Raw genomic sequence first — 14,171 nt, forward strand, 5'->3', positions numbered from 1 at the left:
AAATAGAAAAAATATGTCCAAAATTAAACTGGAAAATAGAAAATAAATATGAAAATGGGTTGAAGTGGTACATGCTCTTCTCAAAAATGGTGGAGAAAACCATTGGTACTCTCTCAACATACCTCAAAACCAAGTTGAACTATTTGCTCTTTAAATTGGGTTTGTTCATTTTGAGGTGATTGTGCAGCCAAATCAGGTGTTCCTAGCTCTGCTCCAGACATCATTCAATCCACAAACATTTTGCAAAGCCCAATGCCATTATTTTTTGATTCCTTAACCTTGTAAGAGTCCCATGAGGTGGTTTATATCAATTCATGTTATAGAGATGGGTGAAGTAAGGCTCAGAGATAACACTGACCCAATGAGAAACTAATCTGTGAGAAGTGATTTCATGGATACTAAGATGGTATCCCAAGCTGAAAAAATACCTCCCGTAGCTCCTTGCTAATGCCTTGAATTCAACCGGTGGAGCTTCGTTTTGTTTGTCCTCGTTCCCCTGGTATATATCAAAGCCCGGGGAAAGCAAAGTCATAAAACATAGAACAACAGAACTAGAATGTCCCTTAGAACATAGAACACAGTGGCAGAACTCAAAAGCCTTGTAGCACATAAAATGCAGCCTGAGCTGGGAGAAATCTTATGACATATAAATATTTTTTTAAAAAATCAAACTTGTTATTAAAACTTAATGTTGAACATTAATACTGCCAATTATACTTGCTTAGTACTTTATATTTAAACAATCTCACTTCAATACATAAAGTATCATAACAACTTTTAAAGTCCCCATCAGGATCCACTGTTCATTCTCATACACTTTTCCTCTTATATGGCCGTACTTGGTGTATTCTATTCTTCTTGTTCTGGCTTTTCTTCTTTGCATTATTTTATAGGATCATAGGGTCATAGATCATATTAGGAGAGTTGGAAGGGACTTCAGAAGCCATAGTCCAACCTCCTCACTTGACAAATGAAGAAACTGAGGTTCAGGAAAGGTTAAATGACACTCACAATCACTTCCTAGGATCCCAGAGATGGGATTTGGATCTAAATTCTCTGGGTCCAGAGACAGTGCTCTTTCTTTTTTTGTATTCCTCACCCTTGCTGATACCAAGGAAATTAGAATATTTCATTACACCAATGTACAACAATTTATTTAACCACTATTCTCTTCCTAGATGGTTAAAATAGTTTCACTTTTGTTGAAATTACATTTAATGCAGCTAGGTGGCTCAATGGATAGAAAGATGAGTTCAAACCCAGCCTCAGACACTTACTAGCTGTATGACCCTGGGCAAGTCACTTACCCTGTTTGCCTTAGTTTTCTCAACAGTAAAATGGTGGTCATAATAGTACCTACCTCCCAGGATTGTTGTGAGGATCAGCTGAGATAATATTTCTAAAGTTCTTGACACACAATAGATGCTTAATAAATGCTTATTTCTTTCATTCTTATGAAGATCTTTGAAAAGGTTTTAGTTTCTGCTGTATGTTTTAATACAATTTCCAAAATAATTTTTATTGTCAGGTTTCCGTACTTCAGTTTTCCTTCTCTTGTATAGTCTTGGTCCCCTGGAGTCAACCAGTACACTGGGCATCACTGAGACCAACGTCTTGTCCAGCTGGGGCGTCTCTTCAAATGGTGGATGGTTTTACAATATGCTGGTGATTATCTCCTCCAAAGGGATGTTCCACAGAATTCGTGGCCACATCCCGAACACAAAGCCAGCAGTTTCTCTTGGCCTTGTATTTGTGGTAGGCACGACCTGCCTTAAGAATGGGCTTATCAATATGACCTCCTCCAGCAATAACACCAACCACAGCTCTGTTTGCGGAGGAGATCCCTTTCTTAGCACCTGAAGGTAGCTTCACCCGTGTTTTCTTGGTTTCAGGATTGTGGGAAATCATTGTGGCATAGTTTCCAGACGCACGGCAAGCTTAATCCAGTCCCCAGGCTTTTCTTCAAGATAGCACACTATGGTCCCTTCAGGCACAGTGTCAACTGGGAGGACATTGCCAATGTTGAACTGAGCTTTCTTACCACAGTTCGCAAACTGGCCGGTACGGATGCCTTCAGCAGCAGTGAACAACTTTGTCCTCTTTTTAAATCGGTAAGGATCCCGGAAAGCTACTTTTGAAAGAGGAGCCCCTCAGCCTGGATCATGGATTATGTCCTTTACAATACCCTTAATGTAACCATGCCTCTCGGCGAAGTCGGCAGCCCGGAGCTTGGCGGCCCCTTTCCTGTGCTTCACATGAGCACGGAAGACAGAGCCCTCACCCTTCCTCTGACCACGATCACTGGGCCTATCTCGCGAGGTCTGGCTCTGGACTTGGTAGGAGCTCTGCTTTATTTTTTGATAGAATTTTCAAGCTACATTTCCAAAAATGGAATTGCTGATCAAAGTGTATGTTTATTTTTGTACCTTTACTGCATACTGACATTGCTCTCTGAAAAACAATTCTGCAAAGTTTGTAATTCTACCAGCAATGAGTAAGTGAGTTTCTCTACAACGTTGTACACAATGAATTTTAGCGCTTTTATTTTTGTCAGTTTTACAGGCCTTAAAGGGCACCTTAAAGTTAGAACATAATTTTTTAGGGATTTAAAACACAGGATGTTAGAGCTGGGAAGGAGCTTAGAGATCATTAAGTCCTCATTTTATAAATGGAAACTGAGGCCTAGCTAGTAAGTATCTGAGACAGGATTTGAACCCAAGTCTGTACTAATTCCAAGTCCAGCACTCTATCCACTACACCACCATAGCCTCTCCATTCCATAAGCTTAAGGTTGTGTCTCCTGTTTCCAATGAGCCTCTTGGCATTGAATCTAAGGCACAGTTCTAAAGTGGGCAAGTCCTTCCTAAGCAGGCTCTCAGCTCTTCCTTGGACACCAGTGGCCCAGATACCCACAGCCAGCTGGGGCCAACAGGTGGTCCTTGGAGGAAAGCCAGATAGGTACAGATGTTATCAATTAGACCACCTACCATATATCACAATATATAAGTCAGCCTTTGAAGGTGCAAATCAATCCTCCCTCAAAACTGAGTTCGACTGATGTCTGGGACATAGGGAAGACTCCATTCTTCATAGCATTGTTCATTTTGTTGTTACTGTTCAGTCACATTTGACTCTTCATGACCCTGTGGACCATACTGTCCATAAGGTTTTCCTGGCAAAGATACTGGAGTGGTTTGCCATTTCCTTTTCCAGTGGATTAAGGCAAGCAGAAGTTAAGTGACTTGCCCAGGGTCACAAAGCTAGTAAGTGTCTAAGGCCACATTTGAACTCAGGTCTTCCTGACTCTAGGTCCAGAGCTCTAGCGACTGAGCCCCTCAGCTGCCTCCTTGCTCAGTTAGGGCTGCCAAATAAAAGCCTGGACTTGACTCCCTGCTGCCTCTTACCTCTACCTGGGTTGCCTGGATACCTGCACAGTGAGGGTCTCAGCAACTGTCTTCAAGGAGGAGCCAATTAAACAATTTACATTGGGGAGGGAAAAAAGGAGAAAACAAGCATTTATTTAGTGCCAACTATGGGCCAGGCACTGCACTAAGCCCTCTTTTTAATTTAATTTTTATTTTTTTACACATATTATCTTATTTGATTTTCACAACAACCCTGGGAGGTATATGCTATTATTACCCCCATTTTATAGTTAAGGAAACTGAGCCACATAGCAGTTAAGTGATTTGTCCAGGGTCACACAGCTAACAAGTGTCTGAGGTCATATTTGATCTCATCTATCCACTACACCACCTAACCTCCCTTCCTCTAACATTGAATTGGTAAGGAAGGGGCAAGGATAAGACTGAATAACCCATATTTGTACAGTGGCTTATAAAGGAAGAGAGGTCATGCTGATCTTCACCTATTGGCAATGACTTAAGCAATTTTACTGTGGATCAATTACTCTGAGCACAACCAGGATCTGTCTACCTCAGGGTTCCCACTTCCTGCCTGCTGTGGTCCCCTCCCCAGGAGAGGAGTCTGATAACCCGGGAAGCACAGGAGCAGTGGTCAAACCCCGGGCCTAGGAGGTGGATGCTCAGGTCTGAGTACTAGCCAAAGGTCACACATGCTTTGTGTGACCTTGGCCATCCCACTGTTTTTCTTCACTACAAAACAAGCATCATAATACTTGTGCTGCCCACCCCACAAGGTCATTTTGAAGCTCAAATGAGGCAATGTATGTATACAAGTCACTAAGCACACCTCAAAACACCATTTATTGTCAGCGGAGCAGTTAGATGGCACAGCAGATAGATTGCTAGGCCTGGAATCAGGAAGACCTGAGTTCAACTGTGGCCTCAGATACTTGCCAGCTGTGTGACCCTGAACGAATCACTTGACCTCAATGGCAAAATGGGATTTCCCAGGGTTGTGAGTTAATGTTTGTACCTGGCACACATAAGGCACTATATAAATGTTAGCTATTGTTATTAGCTTTATTATTTTTCATTTCAATTCAATATTTGTTCAGTGCCTATTATGTGCTAGATGCTGCATTGAGGCTACAAGGACAAAAATAAAAACAGTCCTGTCTTCAGTCTTAATAATCAGAACCTGTAGGGCCCCACCCTGGGTCTGTGAGGAGGGGGGGGGAGGGAACGGACGGCGGCGGCGCGCCGTCCCCCCCCCCCACACGCACAAAAGAGTCTCTTATCTTTGAACCCAAAAGGAGCTAACAAACCCTAACAGACTCACCAAATGCTACATTGAGAATGGATCTTAGAATTCAGAATGCCAGAACTGGAGAGAACTTCAGATATTGAAGAACAACATCAGAGCAGAAGGAGGCCTTAAAACATAGAACATATGATATTAGAAATGTAAGGAACTTTTGAGATCATCATGTAAGATTGAAAGCCTATCAAATGAAGCTCAACGGAAGGATATTTCTGCTCCCTCCCTATCTCCCCGGTGCCCCCCCAAATCATCCTAGCAGCATTCTGCCCCCACCCCTTGCCTATCACCCATCATCCATCAGGGCCCCTGCTGGACACTACACCTACTTACTTAGCCCAACTCCTCACGTGGTTCCAATTTGGGTGATTTGCAACACCTGGCGCCTCAGCAGTAATCAACTCCAGTGTTGTTAATACCTTGTAAATCTGCCCCATTAAGCAGCAACACGTGCTCTGACTTTGCCTCTGTTGTAATTGAGGTTTCTGTTTTAATTAGAGGAAACCGCCTGAGGCCTAAACCATGAGCTACTAACAATAGTTATGAGCTGGCCCCAAATAGCCACACTCCCACCCCCAAGCCCAGAGCCCTTCCCTCTGGGAGGTAGGTTCTTGGAGAGAAGCAGAAGGTCTAACTCTTTGAATTATAGAGCCTTAAGCTCATAGAATAGTGAAATCTGAGAGCCCCTGCAGATCTCAGATATCATTTTGTGACTAAACTCTGACCCCACATGGGAATCAACTTTATGCAATACCTGATGGGTGGTTACCCAGCCTGTGCTTGGAGACTTCCAGTGACAAGGAGCTCATTGCCTCAGATAGCTTGTTCCATGGTTGATAGAAAGTTATTCTTTGTATGGTGATCCAATTGATGTCCTGGGAATTTCACCTCATTGACCCATAGTTCTGAGGCCAAATAGAACAAATCTGCTTCCTTTTCCCCATGACATCCTTTCAGATGTTTGAAGACAGCTCTTCAAGCAAAGGTTAAATCCTGGCTTCTGAAGTTTATTGTAGAAGACTCATGATTCATGGAAGGGTTGGAACCGGATGACTTCTAATGGAGTAGATGACTAGGGTTCAATTCTAACTCTGGGATGCTATGAGTTGTTTTTTTTAAAGTGATCATTCCCAATTATTCATGCCAACCCAAGGCCTAAAAATATGAAGGAGCAGAAAAGCCCCAAACCTCAGTTTCAAAGGCATGAGAATTTCTAATTATAGTGGGTTTTAGGAGATTATCAAGATGAATTTTTCTTGCAAAGGGCCCAAATGACTCAGGTGCAAGGCACCCTGAAGAAGACATGAGAGGCGGCATGGGACCGGCAAGTCAAACCATGGCCACCACCTTGACAAACACCTCCCTTTAGACCCTGACAGAGGCAGCCCAGGACCCTGAATTTAGGAACCTCAGGTAGCATGGGGACTTCTAGATGACTGAGCCTGATTCCAGCCTAGCACCTGTATCGGTCATCTGAGAATCAACCCTAGTGGTGAAGCCATGATTTCTGCGGGTGCAGAACACCATGGCTTCCCTCCATCTCCTCCTCAGCAGCCACAGCCACCGAAGATTCCCAAAGAAATTCCTGAGAGCACTATCATATGGTCCCCTATCAGAAGTGGATATAGTATAATCAGCAGAAATAAGATTAAATAGCATTCCAGCTTGTTTTATAGCTGCCCACTAAGGTTCCTGAGGCTTTTCCATTTGACTTCCCACTCAAACCTCGCGTGTTGTTTGCCCACAATTAGAATGTGAGCTCCCTGACAACATGGATTGTCTTACTTTTCTATTTGTGTCTCCAAAACTTAGGAAAGTGCATGGCACATAGTAAGTGATGAATAAATGCTCTCCCATTCATTCACTCATGATAGGGGGTACTAAAGATAACTCTATTTTTTCTGTACTCATCTCTCAATTGTCTGGCTGTTCAAAGATAGGGTAATCATCTTTAGCAGTTCAACAGTAGTGTGGAATACCCACTGGCCTTATATGGACCCTTAGATCCAAGACATTCCACATGGGATGACCATGGAAGCCCAGGCCTCCAAAAAGACAGATATTAGATTTCTTTCTCTCCTTTCCCCATCATCTGGTTCTCTTAAAGAAGTAAGGGTAAGTATAATGGAATAGCTCACATTTCTTTAGAACTTTACAGTTTGTAGCATATTTCCCTCATGATGGTTTCATGAACTGGATAGTAAGAATATCATCTTACAGAGCAGAAAATTGGTGCTCAGAGAAGGAAATGGCTTGCCAAAGGTTTTACACACACATACACACACACACACATATATGTGCACACACATACACATGTACATGTATATATGTACATATATATGTATACTATATATGCATGTATATATGTATATATGTATGCATATATATATACATGTATATCTTAGAGTATAGAAAATTGGGTCTCAGAGAGGGGAACTGGCTTGCCAAAAGTGATTTTTATTTATATATGCATGTATATATGTGAATTTGTATATATGTATGTGTTTATAGCATTGTGTAACCATAGATCATATATGATACTGTATACACACTATATATACATATACATAACCTACTAAGTAGCAGAGATGGGACTTGAACTCAGGCCTTTCTGACCCTAATCTCAGTGGTCTTTGTGGCCCTTGGCTGCTGATAAACTAACCTTGGGTTAACAAACCCCTGATCTAATAAACCCAGTCTCTCCAACTACTGGGTATTGTAAACTCCCTATTATCCATGTGCACTCTACCAACTGGAACTCTATATTAGATTTTTAGACTGTCTTTGACTCCAGTGATAGCCCCTCTGCACAATATACCCCAAGGAAGTCAAGGACAGAAAGTTCCCATATAGAGCAAAATACTCACAGCAGTACTTTTATGGTAGACAAAAAAAAAGAACAAATCCTATAAAAGAAATAGATATCTATCAATTGGGGAATGACTGAATGAATTGGGGCATGGCATAGCCAAGATGGTGGAGTAAAAGCAGTGACTTGCTTGAGCTTTTCCCCAAACCCCTCCAAATACCTGTAAAAATGACTCAACAAATTCTAGAGCAGCAGAACCCACAAAAAACAGAGTGAAACAAATTTCCAGCCCGAGACAACCTGGATGGTTGATCAGAAAGGTCTACTGTGCAGGGCCGGGAGAAGACCGCAGTTCAGTGTGGGCCACACCAGCAAAAACCGGGCCTCAGCGAACCCGGAGCAGGCCTCAGGGGACTGAATCAAGAAGAGCTGTGGCAGTTTCCAGACTTCTCAACTCACAAACACCAAAGACAGCTTAGAAGGTCAGCAGGAAAAGTCTGTCAGGGCTTGGTGAGAGAGGAGCTTGGTCCCAGCTCCAGTCCTGGCGCAGCCCCAGGGCGGTGGCTGCTTCTAGAGCTCTTGGCCCACAGAAGACAGGGAAACAAGTGGCTGATCAGAGGGGGATTGCAGGAATTTCTTTGCTGGTACTGAGGCAAGATTCTCTTGCTTTGCCCATGCTTGGATCTGAGTCGCAGTCCTGGGTGGTGGTCTTGGGGCAAGGAGGAGCATTGGCTCGGTGGAGCTTGTGGTGGCAGTGAAGAGGGAATTGTTTTCACAGTTCCAAGACAGAAAAGAGTGCTTGTGGTCACTCATAGACCAGAGTACAGGCCAGGAAAGGAGTAAAACCTCGCCCTTGATTGTACCACCTTGGAAGAACTGAAAATTTACAAGTCCCTGGAAGTATCTCTGAAAATAGCTGCACAAAACCCCTGAAGCGTGGGACAGTACGTTCTCAACACTGGAAGCAGACCTCTACCTTAACAAAGAGTTTATAACTCAAGTAATTGCCTGGGAACATGAGCAAACAGTGCAAAAGAAAAAAAATCAACTCAGATCATAGAATCTTACTTTGGTGACAAAGAAGATCAAAACATACACTCAGAAGAAGACAACAATGTCAAAGCTCCTACATCCAAAGCCTCCAAGAAAAATATGAATCGGTCCCAGGCCATGGAAGAGCTCAAAAAGGATTTTGAAAATCAAGTAAGAAAAGTAGAGGGAAAACTGGATAGAAAAATGAGGGTGATTCAAGAAAATCATGAAAAACAAGTCAACAGCTTGCTAAATGAGACCCCCCAAAATACAGAAGAAAATAATACCTTAAAAAATAACCTAACCCAAATGGCAAAAGAGGTCCAAAAAGTCAATGAGGATAAGAGTGCCTTAAGAAGCAGAATTGGCTAAATGGAAAAGGAAGTCCAAAAGTTAACTGAAGAAAATAAATCCTTAAAAATTAGAATGGAGCAAATGGAAGCTAGTGACTTTATGAGAAATCAAGACATTATAAAACAAAACCAAAAGAATTAAAAATTAGAAGACAATGTGAAATATCTCATTGGAAAAACAACTGACCTAGAAAATAGATCCAGGAGAGATAACTTAAAAATTATTGGACTACCTGAAAGCCATGATGGACAAAAGAACCTAGACATCATTTTTCAAGAAATTATCAAGTAAAACTGCCCTGATATTTTAGAACCAGAGGGTAAAATAAAAATAGAAAGAATCCACTGATCACTTCCTGAAACAGATCCCCAAAGGAAAACTCCTAGGAATATTATAGCCAAATTTCAGAGTTCCCAAGTCAAGGAGAAAATATTGCAAGCAGCCAGAAAGAAACAATTCAAGTACTGTGGAAACACAATCAGGATAACACAAGATTTAACAGCTTCTACATTAAGGGATCATAGGGGTTGGAATATGATATTCTGGAGGTCAAAGGAACTAGGATTACAGTCAAGAATCACCTCCCCAGCAAAACTGGGTATAATCCTTCAGGGGAAAAAATGGACATTCAGCGAAATAGAAGTCTTTCAAGCATTCTTGATGAAAAGACCAGAGCTGAATAGAAAATTTGACTTTCAAATACAAGACTCAAGAGAAGCATGAAAAGGTAAACAGGAAAAAAAAATAATAAGGCACTCATTAAAGTTGAACTGTTTACATTCCCACAGGGAAAAATGATATTTGTAACTCGTGAGACCTTTCTTAGTATTAGGGTAGCAAGAGGGAATATATATTGACAGAGGGCAGAAGGTGAGTTGAATATGAAGGGGTGATATCTAAAAAATAAAATTAAGGGGTGAGAGAGGATTATACTGGGAGAAGGAGAAAAGGAGAGGTAGAATGGGGTAAATTATCTCACATAAAAGAGGCAAGAAAAAGCTTTACCATGGAGAGAAAGAAGGGGGCAATGAGAGAGAATGAATGAATCTTACTCTCATTGGATTTGGCTTAAGGAGGGAATAACATACACACTCAATTGGCTATGGTAATCTGTCTTACCCCATGGGAAAATGGGGGGAAGGGGATAAGAGGTGGGGAATGATAGAAGGGAGGGCGGATTGGGGGAGGGGAAAATCAGAAGCAAACACTTTTGAGGAGGGACAGGGTCAAAGAAGAGAATAGAATAGATGGGGGTGGGATAGGATGAAGGGAAATACAGTTTTTCACAACATGGTTATTATGGAAGTGTTTTGCATGACTACACATGTATAACCTGCATCAAGTTGCTTGCCATCTCAATGAGGGTGGGTGGGCAGGGAGGAAGGGAGAGAATTTGGAACCCAAAGTTTTAAAAACAAATGTTAAAAATTGTTTTTACAGACAACTGGGAAATAAGATATACAGGCATTGGGGTATAGAAATCTATCCTGCCCTACAGGAAAATAGAAGGGGGAGGGGATAAGAGAAGGGGGAGGGATAGAAGGGAGGGCAGATCAAGGTAAGAGGTATTCAGAATGCATGCTGTCTTGGGCTGGGGGGAGGGGAGAGATGGGGAGAAAATTTGGAACTCAAGATCTTGTGGAAGTGAATGTTGAAAACTAAAAATAAATTTAAAAAAAGAAAATTTTTTAAATTATAAAAAAAGAAAAAAATGACTGAACAAATTGTCATATATGGATGCAATGGAATGCTACTATACTGTAAGAAATGTTGAATGTGAGGAAGTCAGAGAAACAAAGGAAACTGAGTCAGGGTAGAGTGAATAGAAGGAGGAACAATAGTTATGATGACAACAGAAATGTAAATAAAAACCACACTAAAAACAATCAAACTCTCATTAATTGTAATGATCAATCTTGGGTTCAGAGCATGGATGAAAAATAACTTCTTATGGGTAGAAAAATGGGGAGAACTATGGATGCAGAATGTGGTACATGCTGTCAAATTCTATAACTGTGTTGATTGGTTTTGCCTAAAGGTATTTCTTTATTATAAGGGAGGGTCCAATGATGGAAGTATTTATGGGAAATGACTGTAAGATTTTTTTTTAAAAAAGGCATCAGTAAAATTTTAAATATTTTTAGAGAGGATACCAGAATTGGAAGTAATTATAGAGATCATCTAATTCAACCCTTCCATTTACCATAGGAGAAAACTTGTTCAAGGTCATGCAGAAATTGAATGAGATCCAGGTGTCCTAATTTTCCCAGTATACTACCCTTTCCTCCATACCACACTGCTTTTCTTCATATCTCAGTTTCCTGAAAATTAGTAACCCCTATATGGAATATATGGAAACTCTCTATGAATCAAGATATTGCATTAACTAGAGGCCCATACCCTAGGCAGGCCAGAGAGCAGAGAGCTTAACCTTTCTGGTTTTTCCTTAGGAATTTTTAAAACGTCATATTCAATTATGTTAAATATTATGTCATTTCATTTCACAATCAAATAATTTGATTTGGATTTACAAGTGGAACTTTTATTTCTTGATGATTTCTAGATGTTTTGGTGTATTTTTACTCTCCTCCCATCTGTCATTTCCGCCTTTACTGTTCTCCCTGTAATATCCTAGTCTCTGGAAATCGTGATTAAAATCCATCTCAGCTGTCAGTCACACAGCTCCTCCAGGCTTAACTGAAGTGATCTCTGAGGTCTGTCCCTTCCATGTCTGATGTGCTTTATTCAAAGATCCCTTTCAGTTCTGACATCCTAGATTCTTAAGTTGCTTTCAAAGCCATTAACCCCTTCATTGATTCAACAAACATTTCTTAAGCTACTCCAATGTGTAGAGCACTCAACTTCTGCTGGAGAAGGTACAAAATGTAAATAAGACACCATCAGAATTTGAGAGTTGAATGGGGCTTCAGTGGTCACCTAGCCCAATCCATACACAGAAAAGGAATCTTCACTAATACATACCTGTGGTTCTCCAGTCTGTGCTTGATAACTTCCAAGTGGAGAGAATTCACCACCCCTTCAGAATTCCAGTTCCACCTTTGGACAGCTGTCATTGTCAGGAGGATTTTCTCTGCATCAAGATTAAATTTGCTTCCTTGCAATTTCTACCCATGATGCCAGCACTGTGAAGCTAACCAACCAAATCAGCAAGCATTTCTTAAGCACTTACCACATGTCAAACATTGTGATAAGAAAAAAAAAAAAAACAAAACCAGACCCTTCCTTCAAGGAGTATACTACATTCTAATGGGGGAGAAAACGTGTACGTTCAGAGGCACCTAGATGGCACATACAAAGTAGATACAAGATGGCCTTAGAGAAGAAAAGCTTCCTGAAGAAGATAGCAGGCCAGGTTATAAAGAGCTTTAAATGTCAAACAGAGGGATTCATTGTTGATCCTAGAGGTAAATTAGAACTACAGGAGGTTATTGACTTAGGGAGGTGATTTGGTCAAGTCACTGCTTTAGGGAAATCACTTTGGCAGCTGTATTGAGGTTGGATGAGAATGGGAGAACTTTAGGCTGTTGCAATAGTTGAAGTGATAAATGATGGGAGCTGTGTGAGCAGAGAGAAGGGAACATTCACAAGAGATGTCATGGAGACAGAAATGATAAGATATGGCAAAAGACTGGATATATGGGGTAAGATGAGGAGACGAGGAAGATACCAAGATCGCAAACCTAGAGGACCAAAGAACAAAATGGTACCCCTGGTAGTTATAGGAACATTCCATAGAGGAACCAAACAGAACAAAACTAATCTCTCCTCCACACAACAGCCCTTTAAATACTTACACATGCCTATCATGTCTCTCCTGAGTCTTTTCTTCTGCAGGCTTGTGCTTTCCTAGTTCCTGCATCCAGTTCTCATGTGACATAGACTCAAGGCCCTACATCATCCTGGTTGTTCTCCTCTTAATACTCTCCAGTTTATCCATGACCTTCTTAAACTGGGTGGGCCGAACAGAGCAGTCTACTTGAGGTTTGACAAGGGCAAAGGACAGTGGGATAACCACTTCTTTATTCTGGGAAGACATGCCTCCCTTAATGAAGCCCAGGAGCAGTTTAGCTTTTTTTTTTTTTTTTTTGGTCTGACACATCACACTGCTGACTCATATTGAGCTTGTAGTCCACCAAAACCTTCAAATCTTTCTCAGGCAAACTGCTATGTAACTTTGCCACCTTCACGTACTATGAAGATGATTTCTTGTACCCAAGTATAAGACTTTATATTCATCTCCCTTGCCCCTTCTTGGAAAACCAGGATATGGGGGAAATGAAATAAAAGAAGCTTACACGAGAGATGTCACAGAGACAGAAACGAGAAGATTTTTGAAAAAAAACTTCCTTATCTCCCAAACTTGCTTCCATCTCCTAATTTTCCTGTTTCTCCAATATTCTTCCAGTCCCTCAGATTTGAAACCTGTGCTAATCTTCAACTTCCTCACTTCCCTAACCTGTTAAAGCTGATCAATGGCCAAGTCCTATCAACATTACCTGCCCAATATCCCTTGCATCTGCCCCCTCCTTGGCCCTCAACCCCTGTCTCCTACAAACTCAGGCTTTCATTGTTGTTATTCATTCTTTATACTTGAAGAGGACCAATGACATTATGATGCTAGGATCAAGGTACAGTGTGTCCAGCTGTGGCTGATCAGTCCAATACAAGCTCAGAAGGCTGTACCACAGGTTGGACACAAATAGTCCATTTGAACATTTGGGGTGAAGATGTCTCTAGATTTGTGCATCTCACATTTTCCTTTGTGCTACTATAATTCTGCTTTGGACTAATTTGGGATGATAAGGGGATGGTCCTATGCCAGTGTCTCCCATGTCTCACACCTGATACTAAAGTTCTTCAGAGAGGCCTTGAGAGTGCGCTTGTGCTGCTTATTCTGACGTCTATGTGAGCACTTGGCCTTGTGTGAGTTCTCCATAAAATAGTCTTTTAGGTTAATTTATGTTTGCCATTCAGGCTATATGGCCAGCCCATTGGAGTGGTGCTCTCTGCAGTAGAGTTTGAATGCTTGGCAGTTCAGCTTGAGAGAGAACCTCACTGTCTGGTACATTATCATACAGAAGATCTTCAGAATCTTCCTAAGACAATTCAAATGGAAGTGGTTAAATTTTTTGGCATGGGGCTGATAGACTGTCCAGGTTTCATGGGCATGCAACAGTAAAGCCAACACACCAGCTCTGCAGACCTTCAGCTTGATAGGCAGCCTAATATCTCTTCTCTCCCACATTTTCCTTCAGAGCCTCCCAAACGCTGA

The 14,171-nt window shown here is 41.4% G+C and overlaps 1 pseudogene; it reads right to left on the reverse strand.

Moving 5' to 3' along the window:
• Positions 1 to 1,539: 1,539 nt before the first annotated feature.
• LOC114047230 overlaps positions 1,540 to 14,171 on the reverse strand; it is a 71,785-nt pseudogene continuing 59,153 nt past the window's right edge.

Source organism: Vombatus ursinus, unplaced genomic scaffold, assembly GCF_900497805.2.
Source record: "Vombatus ursinus unplaced genomic scaffold, bare-nosed wombat genome assembly UNPS02014786.1, whole genome shotgun sequence".
Classification (NCBI taxonomy): domain Eukaryota; kingdom Metazoa; phylum Chordata; class Mammalia; order Diprotodontia; family Vombatidae; genus Vombatus; species Vombatus ursinus.